Here is a 17,118-nt window from a genome sequence, read left to right on the forward strand (position 1 = left end):
TAACCTGTAAATATTACCAATGTATTAAGAAAGTAATGTTTAAGCAGCTACAAGTATTTAAGAAACTCAAAAATATTAGCGAAATGTACCTATGTATAGGTTGAACAGTTGGGTGCCACAACACTATATCCTAAAGAGGTACCTTCTGTGCTAGAAGTCTGAAAGGGCATCACTAGTTAATCAATTCATTCAAAACTCTCAATAATCCATTGATAAGAAACATTATCATCAATTTACAGTTGAGAAAACTAGGAAACCCATCCTTCCACTGTTCAACCGAAAATCTTGGTCAGCCTTAACTTCTCTCTCATACCTCACACCCAATCTATTAGTATAGATTGAGGTCTTCAAATATATATTCATATTTCAACCACTTCTCACTAGTCCTCATACGACTACCTTAATTCAATATCCCGCAATCAATGTTCCTTGCAGGAAAATCTCCTACCCTTGTCCCCACACTCTATTCTTCACTACAACCAGAGAGATCCTGTTAAATTATAAATTATCCTGTCTATTCTCTCCTCAGGAAAACATTATATGTTAGTAAAAAATAAAATAAAATAAAAGTAAAATAAAATAAAATAAAATAAACCTGCAATGACTTGCCATTTCACTCAGATCAAAATCCAGAGTCCTTACTTCAAATTCCAAGGTCCTTGTTTCTGCTAATAGGAACACAAATTAAAAAACAAGCTATAGAATGGGAAGACTACTTCCAAGTCATATATCTGTTAAAGGATTAACATCCAAACTATACAAATAACACATGTAACTCATCCCACAAAAAATCCAATTAAGAAATGGGCAGAGATACTGAATAGACATTTTTACAAAGAACACATTCAAATGGTCAATAGGTACATAAAATGGTGCATCAGTCATCATAAGGGAAATGCAAATCAAAACCACAGTGAGGTGTTATCTAATATTTGTTAGAATGGGTACACCGAGAAGACAAGAGATAAGTAAGTGTTGATGATTTTGTGGAAAAAAACAAACCCTTGTGCACTGTTGTGGGAATGTAGATCTGTATAACCACTAAAAAAAATGGTATGGAGGTTACTTTAAAAAATTAAAAAATGGAGCTACCATATGCTCCAGTAATCTCATTTCTGGGTATATATCCAAAGGAAATAAAACCACTGTGTCAAAGAGAAATCTGCACCCTCATGTTCATTGCAGCATTTCTCCCAAAATTCAAGTTATGGAAACAACCTAAGTATCCATCAATAAATAAATGGATCAGCAAAATATGGTATGTGTATATAATGAAATATTATTCAGCCAAGAGGTAAAAAAAAAAAAATGAAATCCTACCTTTTGTGACAACATGGATAGAATGAGGGTGTTGTGCTAAGTGAAATAAGCCAGACAAAGACAAACACTATATGATCTCATTTTTATATGGAATCTTAAAACCAACCAATCAAACAAACATAAATTTCATAGAAACAGAGTAGCATAGTGGTTGCCAGGGCCTGGGGGATGGGAGGAAAGAGTGGAGGATGGTAAAATGGTACAAACTCTCAGCTATTAGATAAATAATGTCTGAGGCTCTAATGTAAAACACAGAGACTAAAAAAGAAACCCAAAGTCCTTCCCATGGCTCTCAAGACACGTCATGGTTTGGGCCCTGACCTCTTCTCTGACATCCTCTCCTCTCACCCTCCCTTCATCTTCCCCATCCAGCCCAGATGGCCTCCTTGCTGCTCCTCAAACATTTAGTGAAGGTCCTGCCCCAGGGCCTTTGAAGGATCTGGAACACTCTTTCATGAGTATCTATATGCCCTTCTCCTGATTTCTCTCAGGTCTTTACTCAAGAACCAATTTCACTGGGCCATGGGTGCTTGAGGGTTTAATGATGCTATCCTCTCTTCTTTGGAAAAAGTTTAAATATTTCCATTTTAAAAACAGTATCAGGGGCACCTGGGGGCTCAGTGGGTTAAAGCCTCTGCCTTCGGCTCAGGTCATGATCCCAGGGTCCTGGGATCGAGCCCCCGCATTGGGCTCTCTGCTCAGCAGGGAGTCTGCTGCCTCCTCTCTCTCTGCCTGCCTCTCTACCTACTTGTGATCTCTGTCAAATAAATAAATAAAATCTTTTAAAAAATAAAAAATAAAAATAAAAAACAGTATCATTTAAGTCAATTCCTCAGGAGCGGTTTCTCCAGCAGTCTCTCCAGACCCAATCCTCTGCTTTAATTTTTGTTCCTTCTCACTGTCTACCATTTTCCTTATTTATATTATCAGTTATCTGACTACTCGCTAAGATGTCAGGTCCATGAGTGAATGGGTTTTTAATTCATTTTGTTTGCTACTGTCTCTCTAGTACCTAGCATAGCTCCTGACATGAAAGAGGGGCTCAGTAAATTTTTGTTGAATAAACAAGTAGATGAATGAACTCAGTCATTCTCCCTAAGATGTTCAGTGATTTTCTTTTTTCTTTTTTTTTTTTTTTTTTTGTAAATTCTGGTCTCCTTTGGAATCTTTTGATTTGTTCTTTGGAAATCCCCAGTAGACTTTATAGATATTATTTAGATATATCAACACCATATAGACACCACTGTCATTTCCCGGAAAGCTGAGAACCCCCATTGTCATGCAAATCTAATCCAGGATCTGAAGGATGAGGGGACTCTAAACTTAATTTCATTTTTTTCCATCCCTTTTCTCCTTTTCCATGCAGGAGACACACATAAATCAAGGTTCTTGAGGAGCAAGATAGTATATATTTCATTACATATTGCATACAAAAGGGAATAACTCGTGGCCTATTCTGAGACCTGTCAGCAACTCAGAGCCAAGAGGTATAAAATGTGTCACAATTCCAGAACTTGGCACCAGCTTAGGGTGCCAAAGAAAGAAAGGAGGTCAAAGAGAATTACTGATCCTACTTCTTCACAGAATAAACTGGCAAAAACAAAGCACCATGACTCTACGAATTCAAGGTCTGCAATCTGCCATTGACCCTTCTGTGGACTGAAGGTACAGTTTTACCCTTCTATTCAGTGGCATTCCCAATAACAAAAATTCATAACATTCTAAGTGACTCAAGGGAAGACAGCGGACCCTACCCTGGACACAAAATACTTACTCAACATTTCCAGTGGGATTCAATTCTGATATTCATTGAATGCTGCCAGGAACAAGTTACATCCTTCTGTTGATTCACTGCAACTCCCTTTGTTAGGTATGAGGAAACACACAAGGGGGTGAGGTCTACAGCCTAAAAGGGGCATGAGCTCTGGTCTATTATATTATATAGGGAGTTGGGTAGTGCCTAAGAGGAGTAAAGACCAGGTAAGTGCAATCACCTGAAGAACCCACTAGTTGAAGAGAAGAAGTGAGTTAAAGACTCATTTGGTTGGATTAGGGGAAATGAATAGTGAGCTATCACCAAAGCTGACAAAAATTATATGTGGGTTAACACTTTTCTTATGATTCCTTTGGTTGAATTGTCAGTGAGAAAACAAGAAAGTTGGAGCAGGGGAGGGGGGTAATTACACACAGACTTGAAATTGGACATAAGAGTTAGCTGAAACTTGCACAGGCCAAAATCACAAACCATATGAAACATGAGATCACCAATATCCACAATAGGTATAATTTGAAAAATCAAATCTGTTTTTGTCACTGAAAGAAGTCATGAGGAAGGAGAGAAGAGGCTAACATTATAAGCTCTCAATATATCAGAAAGAATAGGTTCAATTCCTGGCTCCACCACCTGATTGATATGTACCATTTAATAAATTCTTTAGCCTCTCTAAATTTCAGTTGTATCCAATAAACTGGACCAATATCATTATCTATCTTGCAGAACTGAAGGTATAAAAATTAATGAGATAATACATGTAAAGCATTTAGCATACTGCCTGGCAGATAGTATCCACTCAAAAGGCATTATTAATAATATTGTGATAACACAGAGGGGGAAAATGCCCCGTCTGGGTCACAGACTATTGGGGAAAAGAGTGCTTCCTTATGAACAGGGAACAGTACAGCAGAGATTACATGAGAAATGATCTAGCCAAACTGACTGCCTCAGTCCATCACTTCTGGTGTCCATTGACTGACTTCTGTTTGCTACATGCAGATTCTGATGAAATGCCATGATTCAGTCTTGATCTACCCATATTCAGGCAATCAGAAGGTCCACAGAACAGATCACACACTGGGAATCAGATCATGGTCCCTGTTGTACTATGTGATCTACAGGAGGTCATCATTATTTCCTAGAGAGCAGTGACAATCCTTATAAAATGCTGATTGTAATCATGATACTCCATACCTCCTATGAGAAGTTGTAAGGTGATGGACCACTATGTTTTAAAAAATGTTTTGCAATAGCCAGGTATCTGGATGGGTAGTGGTTATATTTGCAGAGTGATTTTCAATGCAGTGTTAACAAAGAACTGCTCCAGTTCGAAGGAGTTGTTAGTGTGCGAGGCTGCTGCTGGCCGTGGTCCTGAAAGCCAGCTTCGTCTCCAAAAGCAGGTTCTGGCTCACAAGTCAGAGAGGCTGGGATTTATCAGAGTGTGTGGTTGCTGCAGAATAGTTGACTGTTATTTTCACAACAAGCACTATTGACTGTGGATCTGAAAAGCCTTCTCTGGTTCAAACAATAGTTGTTCCTAGTCACAACCCAAGTGGCTCAAACTTGTATTCAAAGCTTTGCTCTAGCTGAAAGTGCCTTCCCCTTTTCTTTTAAACTTGAGTTAGTTTTTCCTTGATCCTCTGGTTAACTGAAGCCTGAGGGTCATTATGATTCAGAGGATTCAAAGAAGCACTTCAATTCAAGATTTATTTGGATGTTAAGATCTGAACAAAATAAGTCTATCTTTTCTGGGTCTTTGGGATTGCCAGAGGTCTTAATTTGCTGCAAAATAACAGCTCAAACCAATATAAGAGCAGATACAGGGGACCTTCTACACGAAGAATGATCCAGGCTCAAGCAAGGTTCTCTATGGACTTGGGTGAGCAGCTAATGGCTAACCTCTGGCCCTAAATCAGGTCAGAATCATGGTTCCTAGTCTACATTTCATTAAAGGTGACGTTGTAGGATTACTGTCTTCAGTAATTTATATTTCAGTGTCTATATCTCAGTCACGCTCAACTTTCTTTCCTCATCCTATGTAAGATGGCACTCTTCCTTTTACTCCTGACCATACATCCAAATTGGGACTGGTTCAAATCCTTTTCATCTCTGGTTTTGCTTCCAAATACACCAAATGGGTAAAGCCTAGTGAAAAAAAAAAGTGGGAATGTAAAACTGGATAATTCCATTCTCCACTAAAATCCTGGCTCCATATTTCAGCTTCCTTTTTATAAACAGGTGGTTAACAACGGATGTCATGAGACAGCCATGTGATGGGTACAGCAGGAAGCACAGAACTGGGCAGGAGTCCTACCCACAGGCCTTCATAATCTAAATATCAAGATCTGCACTCTTCAGAGAATAGAGATCTATAAATAGCAGAGTGATGATATCATCACCTTCTAGCCTGTTGCTGTTCAGCTATCAATTATTTTTTTAAAAGCTTACCAAAAAAATTACAGTTGGTAGTAAATTCTGCAGCACCATTTAACCATAAGCATGCATGCATGTGCACACACACACACACACACACACCACAGACCAATAGATTTTAGTGGCTACTTATTAGAATGAAGAATTTATTTATCCAAAAGCTCACCTCTCTGACTGTATGCCAGAGCTCATGTGTCTAGCTAGTACCTAATTCCTTCTCCATGCTTAGAGGGGCTGATGTGCATCTCTTGATAATTCACCGGCATTGTCTATAAACAAGGTCTCTATTTCTCTGTATAGTGAGAAACTTAGCGTTTAACCTTGAATAAGTAGCAGCCTGTGAACATTTAAAATAGGTCCGATGTGTTAAAGTGAACCCTAATCCCCCTCATTCTTGTCATGAAGTGAGATCTACATTGGACATCCCAGGAAAGAATCTGGGAGTAAAGCCTCCACTTCCACATGACCTTGAACAAATTCCCTGATCTTCTCCATTCTAGTAACCAAGCAGTTAAATACACAGTCGGACTGTGTATTAAGCATGTCAATTCTGCATCTTCAAGAGAACAAGTGTTGCAGCTACAGTTCTGCAGGAGATGGGAGAAAGGGGTGGTCCTTGAGGCACATCCACAGCCCCTGAAACAGCACCACCAAATGGACCTCTATCATCTCAAACTCAGCTCCACTGAGTTCCTAAATGGTGTTAACCCTCAAGCTGATCTGAGACAGCAAACCACCTCAGAAGGTCAGAGAATGTGACCTTTCCCCAGTGACCTTGGATCCTTAACGCTTCTTCTAAAAATTGGTGTCTGGTCTCCATGAATAAATACCAAAGAGGAAGAGAAGAGGGTAGGTGGGAAATAGAGAAAACATTCTGTTTAAAAATGTATATATGTGTGTATCTACATCTATATAAATAGAAACCAAAATGGAACATGGAGGGGCACATGCTATTTTAAGGAGGAGCTGCAGTAGTAAAGTAACCTCCTGAGTGATGCTACTTTCTGGCCACATGCCTTCGTGTCCAGGAGAGGCTGTGGTGCTTTTTATTCTAGTCACATTGAATGCCTCTTACGAATCCATCCATCTTAATCAGCACCTACCATTTGCAGCAGCAGCCCCGCAGTCAGGAAGCAGAGGAGCAGACAGCAGGAAAGGACAGGGTATGAGGGCAGTGGTGAGAGGTGACGTCATAAAAGGAAGGAAGGAAGGAAAGGGGGTGGGCAAGAGCCAGTGAGGAAGGGGAGGAGGTGAAAGCCCAATGGTCTAACTCCTCTGCCTCCACCTCCCTCATTTTTAATGGATTCTTCCTTCCTTGGTGTCACTCTCTCAGCCAGGGGAAGTGCTAACAGTGAGCCAGAATGGGGCCTGTATCTTCAGGGATGGACATGCTGCAGTGCTCAGAGGTTTGAGGAGCAGGTGCCCCATCAACTGAAGCTCCTGGTGCAGGGTAGGTAAGATGTGCATCGTAGGAGGGAGACTAAATAGCTGTTCTCTGCATCTTCCCTCTGCTCTGCTGCCTCTGCTCCTTGCCTCAGCCTTATCCCACCACACGTTGGGAGGCCCTGGGTCTTGGAGCAGTCCTGCCTCAGCCACCTGACTCCTCACCCATTCATATACCATGGATCCTGCCCTGTTGTCCTTTGGAATGTTTCCACTGGAGTTCCAATCACCCAAAAGTTCCAATCACCCAAAAGCCAGGATCTTTCAAAGAGAGTCAAGGGTTCCCCATCCCACATAGTCATAACTACACAAGCCCCATAGCCTAAGCCTTAGCCCACCCATGCTAATCTGGGTGGGGCCTGGAGTGAATTCAGAGTTCAGAAAACCCTTGTGCCCACCAAGCCTTGGTTTTCCCTATCTTAAGGCCTAGACCCTGCCTAGTATTTCACTTAACTGCTATAGTCAGAACACACTAGAAATTGTAGCCATCTTGGCTAGGCTCCTAAAACCCCTGCCAGCCCGTGGGCTCTGACTCCAACCCCTAGCTGGGAACTGAAGTCCCTCCTCAAAGCAACCCACAAGGGAATGTGACCATCTACCAATGTCACTATACTAGGGAGCTCCTAAGAACTAAACCCCTGGAAAAATCGGTACCAACCTGAATCAAGCCTGAGCTTGTTGTATACCTTCAAACCCTATTGGTTTTTTTGTTTGTTTGTTTGTTTTTTGTTTTGTTTTTTTTAATTTTAAATATAATTTTTTATTTTTTATAAACATATATTTTTATCCCCAGGGGTACAGGTCTGTGAATCACCAGGTTTACATACTTCACAGCACTCACCAAAGCACATACCCTCCCCAATGTCCATAATCCCACCCCCTTCTCCCAAACCCCCTCCCCCCAGCAACCCTCAGTTTGTTTTGTGAGATTAAGAGTCACTTATGGTTTGTCTCCCTCCCAATCCCATCTTGTTTCATTTATTCTTCTCGTACCCACTTAAGCCCCCATGTTGCATCACCACTTCCTCATATCAGGGAGATCATATGATAGTTGTCTTTCTCTGCTTGACTTATTTCGCTAAGCATGATACGCTCTAGTTCCATCCATGTTGTCGCAAGCAAACCCTATTGTTTTTTAGTTACATTGTCTTCATTAGGCCAGTTCCCCAGGCCTGGTTCCCAGCTTTACCAGCTTTGCTCCTGAGGTTGGCCCTCAGCAAAGCCCTCTGGAGTTTGATGTTTCCCAGGCAGGACTTGGCTAAAGGACTTCCGCTGGGACTAGTGGGAGTCTGATCATCTCAAAGTTCAGGGTTAGCGGGAAACCAGCAGGAGGTTCCTTGTCAGAGGGAATGCAGAGGGAACTCTGCGAGGTAACAGTCCTCAGGCCTGGTCGTGAAGCTGCAGCTGCTCTAAGAAATAAATCTCGAAATTAGACTCAACAATCCCAGAGTTAGAGGTGACCTATGTGTTATTTCCTCATCATCTCTTAATGTGTGCCTGAAATATTTAAAGAGACTAGTATTTATGAAGTGCCTATTCTCTGCTTATACATGTATTACTATGTTTAATCAGCAGAACAACTACAGACAAGAAAAATCATACCCATTTACAGATGAGGAAACTAACTCAGAGGACTTTGGTAACTTGTCTGAGCTCCAGGACTAATAAATGGCAGAGCCAGAGTGCAAATAAAACTCTACCGAATTCCGAAACTCATGATGCTCCCCACCGCTTTCCAGTAAAAGGAGAGAAAAAGCATAGGGATGGTAGAAGAGATGAGTGGGACACACGGAAAACCAGCTTCCTTTATCACAAGCTGTATCTTTGCCAAGGCTGTTATAAGAGATAAGGTTGACTGTGAGTTACAGTCTCTGGTTTCCCAGCAAGGACTGCTTGTATTTAGACAGCATTGCCTGAGAACCTGAGAGACTTGGGCTAGAACGACATGGCAAGAAGCCTCAACAAGCAGTGACCATGCAGGTTGTATAGACAAGAAAACATTTTTGTCTTTGCTACCAGTGTATGCTGGTAAGAGGCAGGAGATAGGAAAAATCCATTTGTAAGCTATTAAATTGGAGATGTTGATTTGCAAGGCTGAACTAGAAATCAAGAAAGCTGCCTAATTGGAGGCTGCAGCATGCCAGAGGGTGAAATTAATGGGGGAAGAGGATCTTCCTTCAGTGGAGATGCCATGAATATAGAGAGGTAAGCCAGCCAGGGGTGCAGCTCCTCCTCTGAGGAGCAGGGAGCGAGGTGACCCCAAAGGATCCTTCCAGCCATTCTCTAGGTCACTTTCAATGACAGTGCTTCAGGGACATCCCATGTTCCCCATGATCAATCTCCTCAGTATTTCTCAAGATGTTTCCTTGTTATGGACCCCACAGTTGAGAGCTCTGAAGTCCCATATCCTAAGGAAAGCTCCCCACTACCACACACACACCCTACTACTTCAGACCCCATTACTTCAGACACACCACACTCAGACCCCATATTCAGCCCTTTTAGGAAGTCACTAAACTACTGAGAATCTTAGAAAAGCAATGAGTACTCTGTAGGAAAAAACACCTACACCCAGTTATCTACATGTTTACATTCAATGCCAGCAAAGAGTCCTTCTGCTCCAGAGAGTCTCCCTGAATCAAGCCAGGCTTCTGCTTCTAGAGACTGTCTTTGGCGAACTTTATGGGGGATATCAGTACCCAATGAGAAAGAACCTAATTCCATAAACAGGACTCTCTAAATGGAGTAAGGCTGAGGGCTTCAATCTGCTTTTGCTCCAACTTTTCTCTCTCTTTACCATCTATCACAAGTCCATGTTTCCCCCTGAAATTCTCTTGAGAATGCTTTTAATCCAGCTTGGAAGGTGTTCCGCACCAGGAATACAATGAAGGAGATGCAGCAGGACAGAAGGCTGAGCTGTGACTGGGGGCAGGAGGGAGGGGGCTGACTCACTCTACTTCCTGGATGGGGTAGTTTTGAGGATTAAGTGGAACTATGTCTGTACATTAATCAGGGGTCTCTAGACAAACAGCACCAGTAGGATATATAGAAGTACACAGAAAAGAAGAGTGGTTATAGAAATTGATTCACACAATTATGGCAGTAGAGAAGTCCTATGATCTGCTTTATGCAATCTGAAGACCCCCGAAAGCCTGTGGTATAATTCAGTCTGAGTCCAAAGGCCTGAGAACCAGATGCAGCAATATCCAAAGGCAGGAGAAAAGGGATGTCTCAGCTCAAGGAGAGAGAACAGATTTGCTCTTCCTTCACCTTTTGTTCTGTTGAGGCCCTCAATGGATTGGAGAGGCCCACCCATACTGGGGAGGGCATTCAGCTTTATTGAGTTGACCAACCCAAATGTCAATCTCTTTTGGAGACACCCAGAAATAATGCTTCATCTAGCACCCCATGGCACAATCAAGTTGCCACATAAAATTAACCACCACACACTGTAAACATGCTCCACAGATGTTAGCTTGTTCTAGAGTCAGACCTCTGCCGATTGGGAACAATATGACTTGACCATGTGACAAAGTCCTATTGATTAGAAATTAGTATATTATTCTATTGCCTAGTGGAGTTTTTGAGAAGTTGTATACATGTACACATTCACATGTACACCATTAATCAATTACCCTCCCCTGGAGTTGGTTTGGCTCCAAGGGTTGAAATCTATTTGACAACATCTCTTTGCTGGACATGGTCAGGTGGGCACTTAGTGAATGTGATCAGATCATATGAAGGACTTGCAATTTACACTTGCTATGTGTCTTTGGGCAAGTAACCCATCATCTTGGGTCTCAGTTTCCTTATGTATATGATAACAGAGACTAGATAACTAGATCTTTTCTAAAACTCTTCAGGATTAATGTTCTGGGATTCTATGCCACACACTCACATAAATATAAACAGGAAGAGAACTTTTAAAGGAAGTGATACCTGGAAAGTTAGATACTTTTCTTTAGTAATTGCTCTTCTCAGAGCAATAATATTTTTCTTAAATATTGATGAAAATATCCTTTGTAACTCACCCTGTCTGTATTCTATGAAGAGGCAATTTCAGGGGTGTGCAGAATAGTGGACACGGTAAGTTTCTTATTATCTGAGTGTCCAAAGCTCTACTAGGCACTTTACTCCTCTCTCAGTGATTTCTGTTCTCTCCTGACTATTTTCTGACTGCTCCCAGCTAATTTGAGGAAAGGCTTTGAATTGTTTTTTTCTAGTCTCTGCTTTTTTTCTTATGTTCTTTACATACAAGAGAAGTTAAGTGTGAAGAAGGGGAGCACATCTCTACATTGCTGAGAGCAAGAAATAAAATCTTCCCAATTACAGGTTTCTCTCTAATTTTCATCTTTGAAGAATAATAAAACATTACACCCACCCATTTGCATTCTCTGAGCTTTTTTTCTCCAGAAGGCAGAGAAGGTGTAAAATGAAATATACATATGTTACTGTGCGATGACTGCTCTGGTCCCTAGAAAAGGGACTGGCCTTGGGGAAAAGGAGAGTAATAAACAAAGGTGTCTTCATAGTCCTTCCTCAAGCCACCTCATATGTGCTGACTTTCATACCTTCTCTACACACTTTATTATAAGTGACTCCACTCAGCAAAGACTTAAGGAGCACCCGGTACATGTCAGGCTCTGTGCTCAACCCAAGGATGACAGCAACCACAATAACACTTTATAAGTGTCCCACCTTTTCTGTGTATCAGATGCTGTTCTACAAGCTTTATGTGCTTTGCCTCACTCAATCCTCAAGACAATCCCACCAGGGAAGTATAACTACTATTTCCTTTGTGCAGATTGAAGAGATGGAGCACAAATTAACCCAAAGCCAGACCCCTAGTAACTGGAAGACCCAGGAGGTAAACCCAGAGTGTGGAACTCCAGAGTCTATGCTTTTAGCCTCCTCAGAATATAGCAGACCCTGGCCTCTCCTTCTACCTGCAGAGATGGCCATATGAAAAGATAATTAAGGCACCACAGGTAAAATTTCTTCCTATAGACCAGGGTTGTGGAGAGGAGGCCACTGTAGGTAGAGGGAATAGCACGTGCAATGACCTGTAGACAGGAACCTCTGTAGGGGACCATGGAAAGCAGTAGGTATGTGGAGGGGAGAGGGGGGTAAAGAATATTGATTGGGAGGTATGTAATTTGTGTCAACTTGATTGGGCCATGAGGTGCCCAGACATTTGGTCAAATATTATTTTGGGTGTTTCTATGAGGGTGTTTCTGAGTAAGATTAGCATTTGCATCGGTAGACTGAGTAAAGCAGATTACCCTCCCTAATATGGGTGGTCCTCATCCAATCCAATGAAGACCCTCCCTGAATAAAAGAGAATTCTTCCTGCCCGACAGTGTTCCGACTGGGATTTTTTTCCCTGCCTTTGGACTAGCACTGAAACATCAGCTCTTCCTGGGTCTTGAGCCTACCAGCCTTCAGACTGGAAAACGCCATTGGCCTTCCTGGTTCTCAGGCCTTCAGGCTCAGACTGGAATTATACACTGGCTCTCCTGGGCCCCCAGATCACCAACTACGGATGCTGGGGCTTATCACCCTCCATAACTGTGTGAGCCAATTCCTTATAATGAATATTTCTCTGTCTCTGTCCTTGATCTCTTTCTACATCTTCTATTGGTTCTGTTTCTCTGGAGAACCCTGACCGATTCAGGTAGGAAGTACTGGGGGGCGGGGGGAATGAAAATGAAAGGGAAGTCGTGTCCAAATAATGACAAGTGATTGAGGTCATGGATGAGAGGCTAGACATAACTGTCCCTTGCCCTTCCAGAGAATTCCATGTTAATAAGCAACCAAGGTAAAACTCGTAGAGTGTCAGGCATGATCAGGGCAAGTGGAGGACGACAGGGAAGGGACCTCACAAAGACCATAAAATAACACTGTGAGAGGCATTTATAGTCCTAATCACAGGATGCGTCCTAGAGCTGAAGGGGCATTTACAGAGGTCCTAATCCTACCCTTTCGTTTATATAAGAGAAGGCTAGGGACAAGGAGAGGAGGCAGCTGGTCTGGGGTGATGCCTGTCACCAGCTCTCCCTCAGACACAGTCCAATGCTCACTCCCAAGATCCCATCCTTCCACTGACCCAGCTGGCCCTGCCCAAAACAGGCCTGGGAAAGCTTCCTTGTGATGTAGAGAATGAGGAAGAATGGCCGCATGTGTGCGCACACACATAATACACACATCCCATGGTTGTCATTTTGAGCCTAATTGTTTTAACACCAGCTGTCAGGGCTGCAAAATTCTTCTCTGATACCAGTGACCTGCAAGATCTCGAATAACGAGGATGTGTTTAAAAATAGTCCAGATTCCTGGAATTCACCTCTCCTTCTCACTCTCCCTGCTCCATCTTACTGACAGGCCTGGTAAGAACTCCACTTCAAATTTGTGAGTACAAAGCCAAAAACTATGATTCAGATTTATTAGGAGTGGTAGAGAAAAGTTGTGGACAAGAGCAGGAGCTGATGAAGAAGCAGGGACTCAGGCTGTTTGTCCAGCAAACCAGCTAGAAACCTTGGCGGAGACTCTCTCTAGCTTTCCTAATAGGGTGCTCACTTCTTCCACTGCCCCAAGCCAGGCTCCAGTTCCCCTGGGCCGACAAGCACCTCAACCACTATGATCTGAATACTCTTTGTTGGCAGTGGGCCTGCCAGCTCCCTGCAGCCCAGCCCAGACCCCACCGACTCTGCTCCCTCTGCCTCCCCGCAATGTGGCAGTGAGGGATAAACTAATTCTGCAGCCAGACAAACTCAAGGTCAAATCCTGGCACAGCTGCTCACTAGCTATGGGACTTGCCAGTCAAATTCCCAAATCTCTTGCAGTCTCAGTTTTCCAACTGTAAAACCTAGCTCCTACGATTGTCCTAAAGATAAATGTGAAGAATAAATTACCCTCCATTCCACACCAGGAAGGTAACAGAAATCCTTAAATATTTGTTCCTTTACTTCCCCTTTGTATGCCCAGCTATCTTACTCTTTCAAACATACTTTGATGACATTAAGAAAGGAAAATTTCAGTCAGAAGGAGTTATCATGTTTGTGAAGGGGTTCGATCATTGTGTTATTTATGGCACTGAGCAGCTGAAAGCAAGTTCAATGTCCATCCTTGAGGAAATGACCAAGTTAAGACTCATTTCTTCTATGAAGTCATTGCAGGTATTCAAATTCTATTTTACCGACATGAGAAAATGCACATAATATGTTAGGAGAAGAATTTAGCATTCAGTATGCAAATTGCATTTATAATATCCTCTCATTAATGTGAATTAAAATACTAAAATAAAATTAGACAAGATGTTGACAGATTGGTACCGGGTAAAGACCTTATCAGTGAGAGTTTTCTCTTCATTTGTGCTTTTCTATTCCCAGAACAAAATGTTTAAAGGAATGAATCAATAGTCGCCAGATCTTTAGTTTCAAAAGGGAAGAACGGGGCTGACACTGTGGAGAACAAAAAGTCTATTCCTAGACACCAAAATAAATTAAATGTTCTGAAAAAAGCTGTTTTCCATATTTAACCAAGTAGTGAGGTGGCCCAAAGAGATGGAGGAAATAAGTCTTGTTTCTATATCTGGTTTGACTGGTTAAGAAAAGAGTTAAGAGAAATCTTTAAGAGCACTGGCTCCCGTCCTGCAGATGGGGTAGACATGAACTGTGTGCAGACAGAGCCCACCAGTCACTTTGGGACAGCATGAGATGTTCAGCTCCAGGCCATAGTGCAAGTCATGGGGCCGGGTGGAGAAAGTTTCTCCAAGATTTAAGAACAGCTAGGACAACTCTAGTCTTGCTTATAAACATTTAGAGTATTTAGAGAAATATAAGAGAGGAAGATAGTCTGGTTGCATTGTTTCTATGACTTCCCCAGACCATGGGTTTAGTTAATAGAGATTTCCATCTGTGAAAGCAACCAAAAACTCTGTCCTTAGAGGAGTTAGGAGCACCTAACCCAACACACTCATGTTATAGACAAAGAAACAGACCCACTGAGGTGAAATGTTTTTATGAGTCATGGAGCCATTGAAAGACATATTTTGGATAAGAATCAAGCCCTCCTGGCTCCTAATCTTTTCTTCTTTCCACTAATTCTGAATGATGAAGTCCACCTTTAGAAGCCTGTGTGAGGCTCTATGGGAGAAGGGGGCAGGAGCAGAGCCTGGGGCACTCTCACTGCCCTGTCGCCCTCTAGTGAAGAGACAAGGTCCCTGCAGCTAAACCCTCCACAAGGCTGAAATGGGATCCAAATGAGAAATAAGGAACAGTGCATCACAGCACACTGTTTTCTTCCTCACTGAGCACATAATTGCTTTTTGATACACATATGTTACATGTTTTGGAGCATCATTTTTCTTTCCTAGATATTCTGTTGTTTCCTCTCCTCGAGGCTTTGCCTTTCTGTTGTAGGAAAGTGTACCCCTCCTCCCAACTTAAAACAAAGCCTAGACGTGTCTGAATTCCCAATCTAGGCAGAAAAAAGAGCAAAACAGTTGCTGGATTTATATGTAATGATTTAGCACACGGGAAATGAGAAACAGAACTAACATTTACTGAGCGTACGTTAAGTGTTAGAGACCATACCTGTATTTTCTCCTCTTACTCGAAAACAACCCTGTGAAAGATGAGCCTCATTTTTGAGGGGGAAACCAAAGCTCAGAGAGTTAAAAAACGACCTGCTCAGAGTCACCCAGGTAGTAAGTGGTCTCTTTATAGCATACTTCCCTGAGACTCCCTCAAATAGAAGCTGAAGGAAACAGCTAGGCAGGAAAAGTCCTTGATCCTCAGAAACTCAAACTCTAATCTCATTGACTATACAAGTTTATTCCAACTGAGCAGAAAAACTTGTCTGATGTGTAAAGAAAAATTCTCCTCCATCTCCTGGAGTTGATCTCTGGATGGCAATTCTGGGCCAGCCAGGCTCACTCCATCACTGCCTCTGGGTCCACAGGAATGATGGCGTGCTGTCACTGCTGCATCTTGGGAGCTCACTAGAGTAAGGAAAGGAGAGCAAAGAGAGAGCCCATGTGTTGTGTTGAAGCAAAGCTGGGATGAGACAAAGAAGGAACTTCCTGACCTGCACGCCTCAGAACCTCGCAGACTCTGAGTCACCAAAGCGTCGCCAGCTGGGCCTCTCAGAGCCAGTCACAGGCAAGCGGCATGTAGGCTTTGGATCTGGTCCCACTGATGACCCAGGAGCCCTTCGGGTGCTCACATCCCTTTGCACTTCAGGCCTTCCCAGTCTACACACATTCTCTCATTGCCCCCTTGCTCCCCACAGCTCCTCCTTTCAACAGACCTCAGGTTTCTAACCAGACCTTTGGGATTATTAGAATAACTCTCCTTTTCTTCTCTAGTAGATGCCTTAAGAGGATAAATCCATGTTCTAACTTCATAGGTTCCAAAGAATGTAAACTCTTTCCAGGCTCTCACCAGGGAAGTACAAATCACTTCAAACCACTTCTGCCTTTGTGCACTTTGTTCAAGGCATGTCCCTTCTAGGAACGCTCCGCTCTTCCCTGTCCTGGGATGGCCAGCACAGTCCTCCACAAGGACATCTGTTCTGAATTCTGAAAACCTTCTCTGGCATACTTTATCCATAATTACTTATGTCCATATATGATCTTCCCTCCTAGACTGAACTTTTGGGGGGAAGAATCACTCAGTATACAGATGTGGCAGTTTCATAACCCTTGAAGAGACCAAGCACTCAGCAGTGTTTGTCATTCTCTTCATTGCTGGGGGAGAAAGAAATTGTAGAGAGTATAAATTGACCAATACTTATAGCAAGTGTAAAGGAGTAGGGGTGGTAAACGTTCAGATCCTCTCCCACCAGCCCCGCACAGGAGGCCCTCAGTAACATTCCTGACAAGGGATACACTGTTGAAAACTAATTGCTCTTCCCCATCCATGGGATAGACTGGGCCATGTGTTCAATAACCGCAAGCATTGTCTTCTCTCATCCAGCCCCATCACCATCATGGCCAAGACACCAGCTCTGTGCTGAGCACAGGACTGGGCACTCCGAGGGCCAAGAAAATGAGACAAAGGGGAAGTGGAGCACAGTCTCCATCCTCAGACTCTGGTGCCCCTTAGAGCTGGGATATAAAACTCAATCCTAGAAATAATCTGGGTATA

At 42.6% G+C, this 17,118-nt stretch overlaps 1 protein-coding gene and 1 long non-coding RNA gene across 2 annotated transcripts in view; both read right to left on the reverse strand.

Moving 5' to 3' along the window:
- Positions 1-6,665, reverse strand: part of LOC309862973 — a 29,641-nt gene extending 22,976 nt beyond the window's left edge. The window contains exon 1 of the long non-coding RNA XR_014310823.1: positions 6,631-6,665. This is a non-coding gene — a long non-coding RNA (uncharacterized lncRNA). The remainder of the gene's footprint in view (positions 1-6,630) is intronic.
- The window catches only part of XKR6 (XK related 6), a 304,492-nt gene that overhangs the window by 78,107 nt on the left and 209,267 nt on the right, over positions 1-17,118 (reverse strand). The gene's annotated exons all lie outside the window — the stretch shown is intronic.

This window comes from Mustela nivalis (assembly GCF_964662115.1).
Source record: "Mustela nivalis genome assembly, chromosome: 4".
Classification (NCBI taxonomy): Eukaryota; Metazoa; Chordata; class Mammalia; order Carnivora; family Mustelidae; genus Mustela; species Mustela nivalis.